Source organism: Triticum dicoccoides, chromosome 2B (genome assembly GCF_002162155.2).
Source record: "Triticum dicoccoides isolate Atlit2015 ecotype Zavitan chromosome 2B, WEW_v2.0, whole genome shotgun sequence".
Taxonomy (NCBI): Eukaryota; Viridiplantae; Streptophyta; class Magnoliopsida; order Poales; family Poaceae; genus Triticum; species Triticum dicoccoides.
Window position 1 is genome coordinate 251,337,271 of NC_041383.1, and position 17,576 is coordinate 251,354,846.

Sequence of the window (17,576 nt, forward strand, 5' to 3'; positions counted from 1 at the left end):
GCTTGGCTGCGGTCTGGCGACCATGCGGCGGCGGCCGGCGGCAGGCGTGGTGACGGCGCCGCTCCTTGGCGGCGGGGCGGCGTGGTGGTGCTGGGTGGCCGACGATGCGCCCTCGGCCCAGATCTGGGCCCTAGCGGGCCGGCCCCAGGAGGGGCCTCGTTGTCTGCGACGCGTTGAGGAGGAGCGGCTCGGATATGGGGCGTCGGCGTCGACGACGTGCCGGCAGCAGCGCGAAGGCGGGAGCTTTACATGCCCATGAGGGCTCGGCCGGGCCTGTGGGCCTACGGGGCTGGTGTGCTCCTGCTATTGCGTCCGGACGACTACCGTCGCTGACGGTGGAGGTGGGGCCCTCCTGCGTGCCGATGGTGCTGAGGCCCTAGTCCTGGCTCTGCTTCTTCGCCACGCTGTCCTCACTTCGCGGTGCCGTGGTGAGACGGCGTGGGGGCTTCATGACCGCGTTGGCACAAAGTGGTGGTTGGTTTGGTGGCTGGGTCTGGAGCGCCCGAGGTGCGGGTTGGGATCGGGGGAAACCCCTGTCGGCATGGCCGACTCCGGCGCGGTGGCGCCTGTGGGTGCCACCTGACCTTCCGGGAGGGCGTCGGCGGCTACCATTCCTCTCGCCTCGTCGTGTACCGGGGCAAACCCTTGGCAGCAGCGTCATTATCGTCGCGATCCTTCTTGGAGGTGTTGATTGGTGCCGGCGCTTCGGGGTCTTGGAGCCAGTGGAAGAGCCCGGTGGGCGCAGCGATCGCGAGGCTTCTTCGTTTTTGTTGATCCGCCGTTGTCGGCATTTGTTTCTTTTGCTCTTTCTCTGTCGTTTCTTTTGGGCGTGATTGTGCTGTTTCCGCCCCAGCGCCTATCCCTGTATGGTTCGGTTGGTTGCTTTGTATACAAAATGGTGGAAAACCCTTTTTTTAAAAGAAAGTTGTAGATAGAATCCCTACGAACAGAAAGATCATGGAGGAAAGAACACAGACGGAAGACCCACCTCTCTGTGCGACACGTGGCAAACTGAATCTCAAAGCAGCCATTAATCCCCTTCGCCAAATCCCAATTTCTATAGCCCGGGTTCAATGTTCAAAGTTCAAACTCCAGCCGCCGGCGGTGCCTCGGCTGCTCGCCGCATCGTTGCCTGTGCGCTCGTCGAAGACAGGTGCAACTCTCCAGCACGGTTGGCGCTGGCGTCTCCTTGCACTGGTCGGATTCCGAATCCGAGTAAAGAACGAGAATGAGAAGGTAGTATACTATAGTACTATAAAAGGTCAGGACACAAGCCCTGCAATCACAGAACCAATTCCGGCTTCGGTGCGCTGCGAAATCTCCAACCGAGGCCATCGCGAGCAATCAATCGTCCCGGCGGGAGCACGTAGGTGCGCGCGAGACCTGCTCGATCTCTCGCACGACAACATGGAGGCGAGGCAGCAGGCCGGCAGCGCGGCCCTGTGCGCCAGCGGCTGCGGATTCTTCGCCGGCGTGGCGACAAACGATCTCTGCTCCAAGTGCTTCAAGGAACAGCAGCTGCTGGACGTAATGGCCTTTGATGGCGCCATCATGTCCGGCCTCAGGTCGCTGACCATCAGGTTGACGAAAGGCGGAGGCGAGGAGGAGACGCCCGAGAAGACGATCAAGAACCGATGCAGCGCGTGCCAGAAGAAGGTGGGGCTGCTGGGATTCGCCTGCCGGTGCGGGGCCACCTAGTGCGGCGCGCACCGCCACGCCGACGCCCACACCTGCTTCTTCGACTACAAGGCAGCCGGCCGCGAGCAGATCGCGCGCCAGAACCCGCTCGTCGTCGCGCCCAAGATGGCGAGGATTTGAGCGCTTCTACTCACGACATGTACCCCTAGCTGCACCGACTCCTGCGAGAGACGCCCTAGGGATGTACTGTGAAATTAGTATGTGTCCAATTGCATCTCCGTCGTGTCTATCTTTGTGACGACGAGGCTGTGGGTAGCAACGATGCGCCTGTTTTTATTCCATGCAAATTTCCATTACGTTCTTCGCAAGTTGGTACGCATCATGCATTTGGATGATAATTTGCCCAATTTGGCTGCTTAAATTTGTCCACCACATCCAGATCCAATCGGCTAATTTTCTTTTTCTATCACTCCAGTTACCACCGCACGTACGTCATACACGTGATTGTATATTCAATATTCAATAATAACCATAGCTTAACATCACAAGATTTTGACCACCTTGCCAAGAAATTCTCCTCGTCTAACCTTATAGGGCAAACTCTCCTCCCTCTCCCCCCAAACCTCACCGACAAGCCCGTGGATTTGCCTCCCTTTTCTCTGCTATTCTGGCAGCCGGTGGAGCGGTAGGCAGAAGGGAGGCAAATCCCAATGCCTCCACCTCAGTTAGTAGTTTAGATTAGAATTTTTTTTAATCCTCATAGGTGTGGCGTTCAGGTGGATGACGGCGCTTCTTATTCGAGTCTGTCTCCCAGCTCCAATCCTTCTCGAGTTTGTCTGTCTTTACGTAATCGACGGAGCTTTGGCGTAGTTCCTGTTGTCTTCCTGGGGCGATGAGGTTTGGATTTCTTGTCATATGGTAAGATTTGGTGTCTAGGTACTTCATATCTATGTAAGGGTTCAATAATGACGACTACAACTCCACGGCACTAGTCCTTAGCGACACGTGCACGGAAATTTCTGGTTGTCATCTACGAGGTCAAGCCGGCTCCTGCAGGGGAGGGGTGACAGCGGCGCGTCGGCGGCTCGTTCTAGCAGTTGTAGTGGTCGTTCGGTGGTCTCGGAATATTAATGTACTATTTTTTATTATGTTTAAGATGTTTTATACTTTCGGTGAACTTTCATGATAGATATGATCCTTTTGGCAAAAAAAATCCTAGTCCAAGCGATTATAGTCATATATTTTAAATACTTTGGTGTAGTGGTCTTTGGAAGGGGAGGAGGGATGGAGCAGATTCCTGAAGAATTATGAGGCCTAATTATGGAGAGCTATTAAGAGGTAACTACTTTCATCATAAACACTAAGACTAGCCACGGTGGGGAGTAACTTAGACTAGTAACATGCATATATTATTAGTCCATTTTGCTACCTCTATAATGGGGAGTAACATATATGTGGTGTCATGCAACACTTCATTTATTATGTTGTAAACCCATCTTGCCTTGATATGTGTGATGTTACTCATACTACTAGTAACTAGCTATGTTACCACATGACTCTTTTTATTCATTAATTATTTGTCACATTATCTATTTTTTCTAAATATGTGTGATGTTACCACATATGTTACTCCCATTATGAGTAGTCTAAAACTATCCATAATGGAGTAACATCACACAGGTCTAGACAAATAGAAGATGTGGCAAGTAATTAATAAGGAAAGATAGGCATGTGATAACATAGTATGTTACTCACACTATGGGTAAAATCACACACATCAAGACAAGATGAGTCTACAACGTAATAAATTAAATGTTGCATAACGCCACACATATGGTACTCCCCACTATAGTGGTAGTAACATAGACTAGTAACATATGCATGTTACTAGTCTAAGTTACTCCCCACTCTGAGTAATAAAGCAATCTGCATCTTTGGATTAACATACTTTGATAGTTAAGATCATATAGATGTTTTAGTGCAAATGTGTTTAGTGCTAAACATTGAAGCGATGTGCGACGGAGGATTAAAGATACTAGATGTTACCCGGCACGTTGTTGCGAAAATACATGTGTAAATCTATAAAGAATTGGAGAAGTAAAAGTAAGAAATATATTGAGCAATAGAGAATAAGAGTTAAAAAGATAATCTCTCGCTAAGTACCTAGTGCTTTGCAGCAATGAATTCCATTTACAAATTTGACAGTCTGAAGTATAAATGTAATAATCCTGTACCATGTTTTTTTACCATGATCCAAAGGCCCGTATCATAGTAGGTAGATTAGAGGATCTTTGTCCCACATTAGACCAGGTTGCTAACTTAGCACTCTTTTTTAATGAACAAAAGCAATTCGGAAATGGTATAGATGTCATCCATACCATTACATTAGGTAGTTTAGAGGATTTTTGACACACATTAGCTATCCTAAGTTGCTGTCTTAACACACTTTTTCTGAACAAACATAATTCAGAATGGTATGGATGTCATCCATGTGGATGTTCTTGTAATCTGTATGAAAACTCAAAGTTATGTTGAATTTTGTAACTGATACGCACTAAGCAATAATTAACTTAGAATTGCACTGACCAAAATGCAAAAGGGACATTAATTTATAATAAAATTAACCCTTGTTATAAATTTAATCTTTGGTGGATAAAAGCTAATGCGTGCTTCTTTTATTTTGCTTGTTGGTACAGGGTTACCTTCTGCTCTTGATAGGAATCTTGAGAAACAAGATGAATCACTCTAAATCACATAAGGTGGCAAATCGCCTCCAGTTGAGCATAATATGTCTGTTCATTATTCCATGTCAAGCCATTGTACACTACAACACTCGATCGTTAAATGATACTGGAACAATAGGAACACGGAAATAGGATGTAGAGAAATGCTACAACACAATTGCGTATGCATGAACTGGTATGTACAAAAATAATCTGACACCCTGTAGCCATTAGCATAGTGCGCATTGGGAGATGCAAACTCAAACATGGCACTTCCATCCATCCAATAAGCAAAGTTCAATTGGATAGTTTCTGCATAGATGCTACAGAAAAAACAATCAATCTAGCATGATGACTTACTGGTGCAAGACTAAAAGGAGATGAAAAAACACAACGCATTAGATGGCAAAAGGACAAACATAACCAAACCTGGAAAACAAATATATCCAAAAAGAAATAAGATTCGTGTGAATGAACAGGAAGAGGAACCCCGTGGTACTATGATGGATTGAATCCCTTCTAGTTGTCAGTCTATACCAGCCTTGAAGCAAGAGGACTCACGGAATGAGGAAATTGCTTGTTCATTGTTCACTCAGCAAATAATTGGGAATAAAAACAGGAGGAAGCAGGGTGATTAGCGACATGGAGATTGTGGCAGAGAATAAATAGGCGCCCAGTTGCTCCCTTGCCTTCCCGTAGATGGTGGCATTCGATAGGAGAATAAATAGGCTTCCATCATACCTCATCACTGGTAGATTCGTAGTGATGGCAGGAGATGAAGGGGCAAAGTGGCATGCTGGAGGCCTAGTAAATGATGGGCTGCGGGAAAGTAGTGGGAACTGCAGTTACTAAAAAAATAAAGATTGGTGTGTTTCTAAAAGATAAAAGAAAGAAATGCTGACGTGACATACTGCATGGGATGGAAATAGACTTAGTGGGGATCATTATAGGTGATGAGGTAGATAGGCTGCATGTCAAGAGAAATCAAGTAGTGGGGATGTACTTCTTAGGTATACTAGCAAGATGCCCATGCGTTGCACGGAACATCAAGATGCATTTGTATGAATAGTTTATCTTATGGGAGAAAATGATGAACGAGGGAAGGCCTTATTTGCAAATGTGGAGAGGGGTGTGTGTCGTGGAATTATCACGGCAGATGTCCTAGTGAATGGACTTAGTCGTGGAGCCATCGCAACTAGGAAGCTTGAAGGGGTTAATCGGGACAAAGGACACGAGGTTTATACTGGTTCGGCCCCTTACGGTGAAGGTAAAAGCCTACGCTCCAGTTTTGAGTGGGATTGCTTATGTCTCGATAACCAGGGAGCAAATCGCTTGACCTAGCTCTCAAGTTGATGTTACTTGCCCTGAACCGCCGCCGGGTTGTCCCTTTATATACAGAGGCCGACGCCCAGCGGCTCTACAGAGTCCCGACCGGCTTATAAACAATGTCCGGCTCGGTCTCTTAATATTTCTTGTCTTACAAGACAAGTCACACATACATGGCGGTTTATCACTACGGGCCTTAAGTCGCCTCTGGGCTTTGGGCCCTTACTGAACCGCCATCTTCAACCTTGGTCTTGGGCTTCAAGAATACTCATAGGTATAACCCGGCCCCTCCTGGGCGGGTCATACCTAATAGTTATATCCCCAACATTAGGCCCCAGATTGATTTGAACTGGTTCATGTCTATCTTTGATGCTTGAGAAAAATCTTCTGCTCCTTGCTTATGAAGCTTTTTGTAACCCGGCATGACATCATCCTTTGGATTTGTGGTAACCTGCCATGACGTCACCTGTCATAAATACGCGGTTCGTCCAATGTATCTCAACGGATCTTTGTCTTAATGACCATCCGAAAATTGAGGCGTCCTTATAGTTGGATAACTATATTTTTCGGCCTCCTCGTTTTTCGCACCCACTTAACAGTCTTTTCCTTATAAATAGACCCGACTAGGTCTCTTCTCATTCTCCCCGTTCCACATCTTCCTCCTCTCGCCCCCATCTATTACTGGAGCTCCGACGCCATCGCCACAGCGCACCTCGTCTCCGTTGAGCTTGGCCGCTGCATCGACCTGACGTTGACCAGAGAACGGCAGCATTCCTTCTCTGCAGATCTTCCGCAGTAAGTACTTCCCCTTTCGGCGCCATAGATCTACTTTAGGGCTAGCGTGTTCCTTTGTACCGAGTATAGTTCATCCAAGTTCTTGTGTTCTTCTTGCCATGACTTCTTTCGATCCAAAAAAACCCATAGATCTTATGCGGTTCGTGTTTCGCATCCATTTTGGTTGTCAGTAGATCTCCTTTCCATGTAAGAAAACCCCCATTATAGCACATGAACTCCTCTGGGCCCTGTTTTTAGGTCTAGTAATTTTTCTTTTCTGAACCTTTGTATGATCCAAAATAACAGCTGCAAATTGTGAAACCTGTTTGTACAACACTTAGGAAAAATCCATACTTTGTTAGCTTTATCTAGTCATGGCGACTCTTATCGCCAGATTTAAGTAATGCTCAATTAATAATCTGAACCACCCATGTCGGTTTAAATAGTGCTGAAGGCTTATAGAACCTATGGTGGTTTAACTAACCAGGACATAATTATCCTTATACCATTAGGCCCCTTTGTAAGCCGTTAATTTGAATATGCACAGTAATATTTTTGTCCTGCCCGGCTTAAATTTAAATCGGCACTTTTACTTTGTCTTAGGATTTCAATCGGAATGGCACCCAAGGCACCTACCTCTTGCAACTGGGTTAAATCCATTGTCACCGACAGCACTTTGGATGACTTTGTGAAGACCGGCTATCTGCCGAAAAAAGAAGTCATGCCTTATCATGCTCCTAACCCGGATGAAGAATTTCCTCAACCCAAAGACGGAGAGGTCATTGTTTTCATAGATCATTTGAACCGGGGATTTACTCCTCCCGGCTCAAAATTCTTCAGAGATGTGCTGAACTTCTTTGACCTTCACCCACAATACATCGGACCCAATTCCGTGTCTAATATCTGCAACTTCCAAGTGTTCAGCGAAGTTTACCTTGGTGAAGAACCCAATTTGTTGCTTTTCATAGGACTGTTCTACTTGAACCGCCAGACAAAATGTGCCAGCGGCTAGAGCTTGGAACTTGGTGGAGTTTCGCTCCAGCGCCGCAGGGATGTGATCATTCCCTATGCTAACTTGCCAAGCCACCCCAAAGACTGGAATATGACATGGTTCTACTGCAAGGATACCTCTCCGGCTGATGAGAACCCTCTGCCTGGCTTTTGTGCCCTTCGTCTTGAAACCAATCATCCTTTGCTTGGTCCGGGTTTGGCTCGCCTGGCGAGTTATTCCGTTGAGCCGCCGCACCGGCTTGATGTGTGAATACACTGGCGTCAAGAATGGTCCGCTGTGTCACAGCCCTGACGACTTACCTGCCCATGTCATTGATGATATGACCAAGTCTCTTCTTAATGAGAGTCTGGCGGACTGCGGGAAGGTGGGTGTCGGTGTCAAAACCGGCGGATCTCGGGTAGGGGGTCCCGAGCTGTGCGTCTAGGCGGATGGTAACAGGAGACAAGGGACACGATGTTTTTACCCAGGTTCGGGCCCTCTCGATGGAGGTAAAACCCTACTCCTGCTTGATTGATATTGATGATATGGGTAGTACAAGAGTAGATCTACCACGAGATCAAGGAGGCTAAACCCTAGAAGCTAGCCTATGGTATGATTGTTGTTCGTCCTATGGACTAAAACCCTCTGGTTTATATAGACACCGGAGAGGGCTAGGGTTACACATAGTCGGTTACAATGGTAGGAGATCTACATATCCGTATCGCCAAGCTTGTCTTCCACGCCAAGGAAAGTCCCATCCGGACACGGGACGAAGTCTTCAATGTTGTATCTTCATAGTCTTGGAGTCCGGCCAATGATGATAGTTCGGCTATCCGGACACCCCCTAGTCCAAGACTCCCCCAGTAGCCCCTGAACCAGGCTTCAATGGCGACGAGTCTGGCGCGCATATTGTCTTCGGCATTGCAAGGTGGGTTCCTCCTCCGAATAATTCGTAGAAGATCGTGAACACCAGGATAGTGTCCGGCTCTGCAAAATAAATTCCACATACTACCGTAGAGAGAATAAAGTTTACACAAGTTCAATCTGCTGACGTATTTTGTGGCGTGACATCACACCACAACCAAGGCTTTACTTGAATCGTTTTTATTATTCCACCTCAGCGCGTTTAGAGAAGCGGTTTCCTTGGCACGTCTTGTCGAAGCAGAGATCGTGTCCCCTTATTTCGGGATTCTCATCAATACAGACGTGGGTAACCCAACCGCGCCATTGATTGTGGCGCTTGGGAGATAAGCGAGTTTTACCAGGCTGGTGGGGACGCATAGTTTCATCCGCCCATATATAAGAGGACTACCTACGCCTTCTTCCTCCTTTGCTTATCCATCTCCGCGCACTGGAGCTCCAGCGCCCAAGTCCGCACATCTCACCTCGACCTGCTCCAACCATGTCCGGGGCGGGAGGCAAGTGGATGGCCTCCTCCGTTACGGAGGGGCACAACAAGAAGCTGCGTAGCGCCGGATATTTGTCCAGCGACATCACGCACCGGCTCCCCGACGAGGGGCAGCTCATCCCCACCCCCGGGCCCCATGAGAGGGTGGTATTCCTTCCCCATTTCCTCTGTGGACTGGGCTTCCCACTCCACCCCTTTGTCCGGGGGCTCATGTTCTACTACGGCCTGGATTTCCATGATCTGGCCCCGAATTTCTTCCTCAACATCTCGGCGTTTATCGTCGTGTGCGAGGCCTTCCTCTGCATCCAGCCCCACTTCGGCTTGTGGCTAAAGACCTTCAATGTCAAGCCGAAGGTTGTGAAGGGCAGCCAAGCGGAGTGCGGAGGCGCCATGGTGGGCAAGATGCCCAACGTCACTTGGCTCGAGGGCACCTTTGTGGAAACCATCAAAGGGTGGCAATCAGGGTGGTTCTACATCACCGAGCTGCGTGACCCTGAATGGGCAGCGGCCCCCGAATTCAGATCTGGCATCCCCATGCGGCTCACTTCCTGGAAAGAGAAGGGCCTGCAATGGGGCGATTCGGAAGAGCTGACTGGACTCCAATCCTGTCTCCAAACCCTGGTGAACAAGAAGCCCAAGCTTGTCAATGTAATCCAGGTCATGCTCATCCGCCGGATTCTCCCCTGCCAACAGCGGGACTTCAATTTGTGGGAGTTCGATCCGGCACAGCACCAAACCCTGAGCGGCCTCTTTGACACTACGTACGAAGACGCCTGGAGGGTGCTGTTCAAGGGAGCTGAGGCCCCCGCATCCGCTACTGAAGATCGCGGATTCAGCTCGCAGCGTCCAGCTGGCGAGGTAAGCCATGTTATCCTTTATAGGACACTTGCTTTTCATAGTTTGACTCTATGCGGGATCTAAACTCCCAATACCTTTAACAGGCCTGGCAGAAGACGTCCGGACTGGTTAACTGTCCGGCTCCCCTTCCAGAAGACCCAGCGGATGCCCGTCTAACAGGGCTGCTGGTCCCGGCACTTTAGGTGGTGCCGAAGAAGAAGGCCAAGAAGAAGGCCACGGGAACCCGGAGGAGTTCCCGGCGCCAGGTGTTATCGGATTCATCGTCCGATGACTCCGAGGCAGACTCCTCCCACAAGGACGAGGAGGAGGAGAAAGAGGCCTCTCCCCCAGCGGGGGGAGAGAAGAAGAGGAAGGCCTCCCCAACGGGGGAGGCCGAAGGGTCCAAGAAGGGAAGGACCCTTCCCCCGGACTGCTCTACCAACGCCGGCGACGGCGACGAGGAGTGGCCTGTCGTGGTTCTAAGTCTGACAGTAGAATGGGGGTAGGTATGGAGAGGCAAGATCCTAGCTATGGAGCAGTTGTAAACACAAGAGATGTATGAGTTCAGGCCCTTCTCGGAGGAAGTAACAGTCCTACGTCTCGGAGCCCGGAGGCGGTCGACTGGATTACGAGTGTATAGGTTACAAGGGTGCGAACCCTTTACACTGAGGAGGGGGTGGCTTATATAGTGTCTGCCAGACCCCTCCGGCCCTCAGTTATGCAGGGTTTAAAGTACATTAAGGCTAGGCGTTACTGGTAACGCCTTACATAAAGTGTCCTAAATGCCATAAAGACTACTTAATCACAGACCGTTTGGATGCAGAGTGGCTCTTGATCTCCTGATGGTCGAGTGAGTCTTCATAGTCGAGTCCATCGAGTGAAGTCCCTCTTGGTCGACTGGAATGCAGTTTCTTCTGAGGGTGTCCTTGGGAAGGGTACTTAGGACAGGTCTATGACCCTATCCTAGGTACATGACTTCATCATTAGCCCCCGAATGGATCGAGGTTTGAGTGAGGAAGGAGTTGATGATATTTCCGGCTTGCTTTTGTGTTCTGAACATGTATCATCTTGGACCAATAATCTTTTCGTTGATAACAACAACTTTTCTTTCAGTCGCCTTGATCCATTCTTCTCTCCCATCGAGTGAACTTTTGAACTTAGTAAACTTCCGAGCGATGGATCGCAGGAAATCTCTCGTCTGACAGATTGATCTGCTGTTAGCGGATTTCGTGGGATCTGAATTTTGGGAAGCGCGCGAAGCGGGGCGGACCGCGGTGCTCGGATGGGATAGGGCATAGACGCCTCGATTCTCGTGCCGCCTTTTTCACCACGTATCGCGTACGTGCGACTGTTTCGGGATGTGATTGGATTGCCTGGGCCCACTTGTCATCCACTCGGAAGCCCCTTATAAAATGCGCCCGGCGAGGGTTTTTGAACAGTACCTCCCCACTTCTCCTTCTGTCCTCTCCACCTCCGCCCACAATGCCTGCTCTCGTCTCCACCCAACCACTCCTCGTACGCTTCACCGGCAACAATGGTGAAGGAGAAGACGGCGGCTCTGGAGCGCGCGAAGAAGGTGACGGCGACGGGGAAGGCGAAAGGGAGAGCGACCAGTCGGGGCGGATCCTCGTCAAGGTCCTGCCTGCCGCACGGTTGGGTTCAAGGGGATTGGATCCGCTCGATCATCACCGAGAAGGATCTCACTGAGATGGCCAACGAGGGTTTGATCCCTCACGGGGCAGCGAGGCTCCCGTGGAACGAGTGGCAACCACAGCCGCAGGAGGGTGAGTGCGTTCTTCTGGCTACTCACGTCGACCGCGGGTTCTCCCTGCCTCCGAGTGTTTTCTTCCGTGGTTTCTTGAATTTCTTTGGGGCGCAACTCCACCATTTCAATCCAAATTCCATCGCCTACCTTGCTGCCTTCGTGTCCATGTGCGAGAACTTCCTGGGCTGCCGATCGCACTGGGGTCTGTTTAAGCACATATTCACTTGTCGCTCACAGACAGTGAAAAAGGCGAATCCAGATGACGATAGGACTAAGGTTATTCAGATGTGCGGGGGTCTTGGGATTCAGATGAGGAGCAAGAGTACTTTTCCGGCCATGACTCTTCCTGAGTCGGTCAGAGGGTGGCAGTCGACTTGGTTCTACTGTCAAGACGAGTTGACACCGGGGCAGTCGACTGGTCTCCCTCCATTTTCCATGGACCGAGTGAACAAGCCCTCTTCTCTGAAGGTGCTCCCTGAGGAGAAACCCCAAGTAAAAATGTTGATGGAGCGTGTAGTCCAGCTAGTTTGGGAAGGAGTGACGGGCATGGATCTTCTGGAGGTCTTCCTTAGGAGGCGCATCCAGCCACTTCAGTACCGAGGCCACCCAATGTGGCTATACTGTGGAACCGAGGATGAAACTCGGGTCCATCCAGAAGCAGTCGACGACGCCACACTGGAGAGGTGGATGGCCGCGGTCACAGGGAATAAGGACAACCCTCGAGGAGCCAGGAGGATTCCACCACTCGACCATTCCTACACTCCGGACACGGTATGCTCACTTTATCCTCAATTGTAATCTTGCTATAATCATCTGCTTTTGCTGCAAACTGGTGAATTGATCTTTGCTTTGTTGTCTGTCCGGCCACCACCGAATTATATTCGATGCCCAATGGAGCGCAGACGCCGACTGAGGAGGAGGAAGGAAGTGGGGGCGAAAGCCAGGAGGTGTGGGACCCGGATGCCGTTGATGATGATGATGATGATGACTCTGGTGAGGAGGAAGAAGAGGAGGAGGAGGAGGAAGTTGTACCTCCTCGCTCGGAAAGACGTTCGAAGCTCGTCCATGACCCTGCAACCGAACGTGGTAAGGGGGTCGCGACTGTCGCGCAGTCGACTAAGCGCCCTCGGACCACTTCCCCAGCGCCGACTAAGAAGGCTCTGAAGCAATCTCGAGTGGCGCCATCAAAGCCGGCGAAGGTCTTGCCGAAGATGAAGGTGGCGATTCCCACCATATCAGGGTAATAGTGCTACTTGAGTCTTCTTGTTCTACATGAGTTTATTTTTGGTCGACTCATGAGTTAACCGACTGATTTTTGGAATTGCAGTGCTGCTACTTCTGATACCTCGGCCAGGGCTGAAGATCATGAGATGGAAGACATTGCTACTTCAAAACCTGGTATGACTTTCATAATCCCGTCTTCAGTCGATTGGCTCTTTGTCTCTAATTTTGATTCTTTTCTGTAGCTCCGTCCAATGTCGTTATTACCCTTCCTGACAACGACGATGAAGAACCACTGAGGCCAAGGAGGAACAGGAAAGCGTCTGCTGGCAAGGTGACTCAGGGCGTGCCAGCCTCTAAGACACTGGTCGCGGAGGGAGAGAACATCACTCGGCCTACCGTATGTTTTGCGGTACCATTGACAAGTGCTCGCCCCTCATCGTCGAGTGCTGCACAGCCGTCACTTTTCTCGACCCACTTCGTCCCAGAGGACCAAGCCAGTGCTGCGAAAGAAGCAATACGCCAGGCGGGAGTCATGATGGAGCAAGTGAAGGCCATCCGAGAAGCAAGCCAGGCCGCCTATGACTCCAGCTCAGCTCTTCAGAGTAACGTTCAGGTCAGTCGGTCATCGCCTGTTCTGTTAGGATATGATATTTGAACATTCTTCGTTCTGAAATCCATAGTGATTGTCCTACACCCACTGGGTGTGTTGACTGGAATTCCGGTTTAGTGGGGGCACGCTGAGTGCACCCACTGGGTGTAGTCCCCTAGGCTATGGTGGACTGCTGGCAGTCGACCATAGGCTTTATAAGTTAAGTTTTTCCTTCATTCGACTAGGTCGAATGGATTTCCCAAACCGGTGGGGGCACGCTGAGTGCACCCACTGGGTGTAGTCCCCGAGACTGTGGTCGACTGCTGGCAGTGGACTACAGTCTGAAGAGCATCTCCTGTTTTTTTGTTGTTGGTCGACTGGTCGACTCTGGCTTGATAGAACTAGTGGGGGCACGCTGAGTGCACCCACTGGGTGTAGTCCCCGAGACTATGGTCGAATATTTGTATTCAGCCGTAGTCTTAGAAACGTATGATTTTTCCTTAGTCACTCAGAAGGGAATTGTCTTTGACATTTTGTCGATTGGTTCTTCATAGAAATCCTGCGACCTTGCGGCTCGTTACACTGAGTTGGAGAACAAACACATCCAGCTCGAGCTTGATCTGAAGCTGGCCCAGGAGAATTTATCGAAGGCGAAGGAGGAAGCTAAAGGTATGTTTGGTGAGGCTTCGACGACTGCCTTTGCCCCTCATTTGTTTCAAAGTCTGATCTTGCTGTAACTTTGCAGGCAAAGTGAAGGAGGCCCAGAAGAAGAAAGACCTTGAGTTGGCTGAGATGCAGAAAACAGCTTTAGAGAAGACCAAGCTCGCAGACGAGAAGTTGGCTTCAGTCACCAAGCTTGAAGAAGAGAACACCAATCTGAAAGCTGCTCTTGATTTTGCCAACAAGGAGGTCAATCGACTGAAAAGTGATAAAATTGCCCTGAGTGACAAGGCCAGTGAGTTGGTGGGGAAGAAGAACGATCTGGAGGCTTATCTGGGCGGACTCGCCAAGAAGCTATTCCTCATGCTCGAAGGTAATCTTTTGCACCAAACAGGTATTTCAACTGTGATCTTTCCATTCGACTGTTGTTTTGACTCGGTGGTTGTGCTTGCAGAATTTTGCCAAAACTTTGAAGAGGAGACTGGTCGACTGGAGCCTAACCTGGACCCCATCAACTCTCCGGTGAATGATGAAGTCGCCATGAACGTGCTCCGGCTCGAATCTCGTGTTGCTGCCGTCGTTGATTATCTTGCAAGGCTTAAGGTCGCCACTTCCCGCATCGACGCTACGCTCTGGCCCAGGGAGACGCTCCAGAATGACCTCGAGTCCCTGATGACTCGACTGAACACAGTCCCAGGCCGAGTGCGGGAGTGGAAGAAGTCTTCTGCCAGGTGTGGAGCAGATGTTGCTCTATCTCTGGCCCGAGTCCATTGCAAGGATGCATGAGAAGACAAGTTGGCGGCTCTTCGGGTGGCTAACACCAAGAAGCACGATTTTCGGTCTTTCATGGAGACCTTCATCGCCGCTGCGACTCGGATTGCTGATGGAATCGACCTTGACGAGTTTGTTGCACCTTCCAGCCCTCCACAGGAGGGGTAAAAAACTTCTTGAGCTCGACACTTTAAATTTGCCTCGGTATGCCGAGTGATTTTTGTAACCGACAAACCTTAACAGGCTTATCGCCTGAGCACTTTCGGTTCCGTTAGGTATTTATCCAAACTTGGATTCGACGTTTGAATATGCTTGCATTTGGTTTGAAATGTCTTTTGCAGGTTAAAGCGAGGCGCTTATTGCAATCGACTTGTTCCCTAATTCACTTAGGCAGGCACTGGGCTGCAGCTAAGCCTCTGAGTGTGAGGTTTGCTCTCCACTCGGTAGGATTTTCAAAACTTAGGCAAGCACTGGGCTGCAGCTAAGTCCCCGAGTGGGAGGTGTGTTCTCCACTCGGTAGGATTTTCAAAACTTAGGCGATCACTGGGCTGCAGCTAAGCCCCCGAGTGGGAGGTCTGCTCTCCACTCGGTAGGATTTTCAAAACTTAGGCGAGCACTAGGCTGCAGCTAAGCCCCCGAGTGGGAGGTTTGCTCTCCACTCGGTAGGATTTTCAAAACTTAGGCGAGCACTGGGCTGCAGCTAAGCCCCCGAGTGGGAGGTCTGCTCTCCACTCGGTAGGATTTTTAAGGTGTCTTATGGAAAACACATTGTACTTGTGGCGTAGCTCGGAGGAGAGGGTAGCAGTCGACCTGCACCTCGTCCTCCTTGCAGAGCGCACGTTGTACTTGTGGCGTAGCTCGGAGGAGAGGGTAGCAGTCGACCTGCACCTCGTCCTCCTTGCAGAGCGCATGTTGTACTTGTGGCGTAGCTCGGAGGAGAGGGTAGCAGTCGACCTACACCTCGTCCTCCTTGCAGAGCGCACGTTGTACTTGTGGCGTAGCTCGGAGGAGAGAGTAGCAGTCGGCCTGCACCTCGTCCTCCTTGCGGAGCGCACGTTAAATTGAAACTTAGGCGAGTGCTTGGGCTGCAGCTAAGCCCCCGAGTGGGAGACTGGCTCGCCACTCGGTAGGATTTTATTGAAACTTAGGCGAGTACTTGGAGTGCAGCTAAGCCTCCGAGTGGGAGACTGGCTCGCCACTCGGTAGGATTTTATTGAAACTTAGGCGAGTACTTGGACTGCAGCTAAGCCTCCGAGTGGGAGACTGGCTTGCCACTCGGTAGGATTTTATTGAAACTTAGGCGAGTACTTGGACTGCAGCTAAGCCTCCGAGTCGGAGACTGGCTCGCCACTCGGTAGGATTTTATTGAAACTTAGGCGAAACGAATTCGCAGCTAAGCCCCCGAGTGGGAGGCCGGCTCGCCACTCGGTAAGGATTTTTTCTTTTACAAACTTAGGCGAAATGGATTCGCAGCTAAGCCACCCACTGAGGGGAATTTTACTGAACAATAAAAATTGTTGGGGAAATTATGACACTATTATCTTGCAAAACATGAACTACAGAAGTACTTTTATTACAACTCATCCGAGTGAAAACTTTAAGTGTAAAATGGGCGGAGTAGCTCCGCGTTCCAAGATCGGGGCTCGTCGATTTTGTGCTCGACGTTGTAGAGACGGTACGCTCCGTTGTGGAGAACCTTGGTGACGATAAAGGGTCCTTCCCAAGAAGGAGCAAGCTTGTGTGGTTTCTGCTGATCCACTCGGAGAACTAAATCTCCTTCCTGGAAGGCTCGACTCTTCACGTTTTTGGCGTGGAAGCGACGCAAGTCTTGTTGGTAGATGGTCGATCGGATCAGAGCCATCTCCCTTTCTTCCTCGAGGAGGTCGACTTCATCTTTCCGCGCTTGTTCTGCTTCAGCTTCGGTGTAGAGCTCAACTCGAGGAGCGTTGTGGAGTAGATCACTCGGTAAGACCGCCTCAGCTCCATAGACCAAGAAGAAAGGAGTTCTTCCAGTCGACCGGTTAGGCATGGTCCTTAGACCCCACAGTACTGAGGGGAGTTCATCGACCCATGCTCCAGCCGCATGCTTGAGGTCACGCATCAGTCGGGGTTTCAACCCTTTGAGGATCAAGCCGTTGGCCCGCTCCGCTTGTCCATTCGACTGGGGATGGGCGACTGAAGCGTAGTCGACTCGTGTGCCTTGAGATGTGCAGAACGCCCTGAATTCCTTCGAGTTGAAGTTTGATCCATTGTCAGTGATGATGCTGTGTGGGACTCCATATCTGAATATCAGTTCTCTGATGAAGCTGACGGCAGTACCGGCGTCAAGGTTCTTGATGGGCTTAGCCTCAATCCACTTGGTGAACTTGTCGACTGCTACCAGTACATGTGTGAAACCGCTTCGTCCTGTTCTCAAGGGACCAACCATATCCAAACCCCATACTGCGAAGGGCCAGACGAGTGGAATGGTCTTCAGAGCTGATGCAGGCTTGTGTGATATGTTGGAGTAAAATTGGCATCCTTCGCATTTGTCGACTATTTCCTTTGCCATTTCATTCTCCCTTGGCCAATAAAATCCGGCTCGGTATGCTTTGGCCACAATGGTCCGAGAGGACGCATGATGGCCACAGGTCCCCGAGTGGATGTCATCAAGGATTATTCGACCTTCTTCTGGCGTTATGCACTTCTGACCAACTCCAGTCGCGCTCTCTCTGTATAGCTGTCCTTTAATCACAGTAAAGGCCTTGGATCGACGGACGATCTGTCGAGCCTCTTCCTCGTCCTCCGGGAGCTCTTTTCTCAGGATATACGCGATGTATGGAATTGTCCAGTCGGGAGTGATCACCAAAGCCTCCATGACCAAGTCGACC

The 17,576-nt window shown here is 50.1% G+C and overlaps 1 pseudogene; it reads left to right on the forward strand.

The window, feature by feature from the left end:
• The first annotated feature begins 1,407 nt into the window (after positions 1-1,407).
• LOC119367640 lies at positions 1,408-1,818 on the forward strand (annotated as a pseudogene).
• Positions 1,819-17,576: the final 15,758 nt, after the last annotated feature.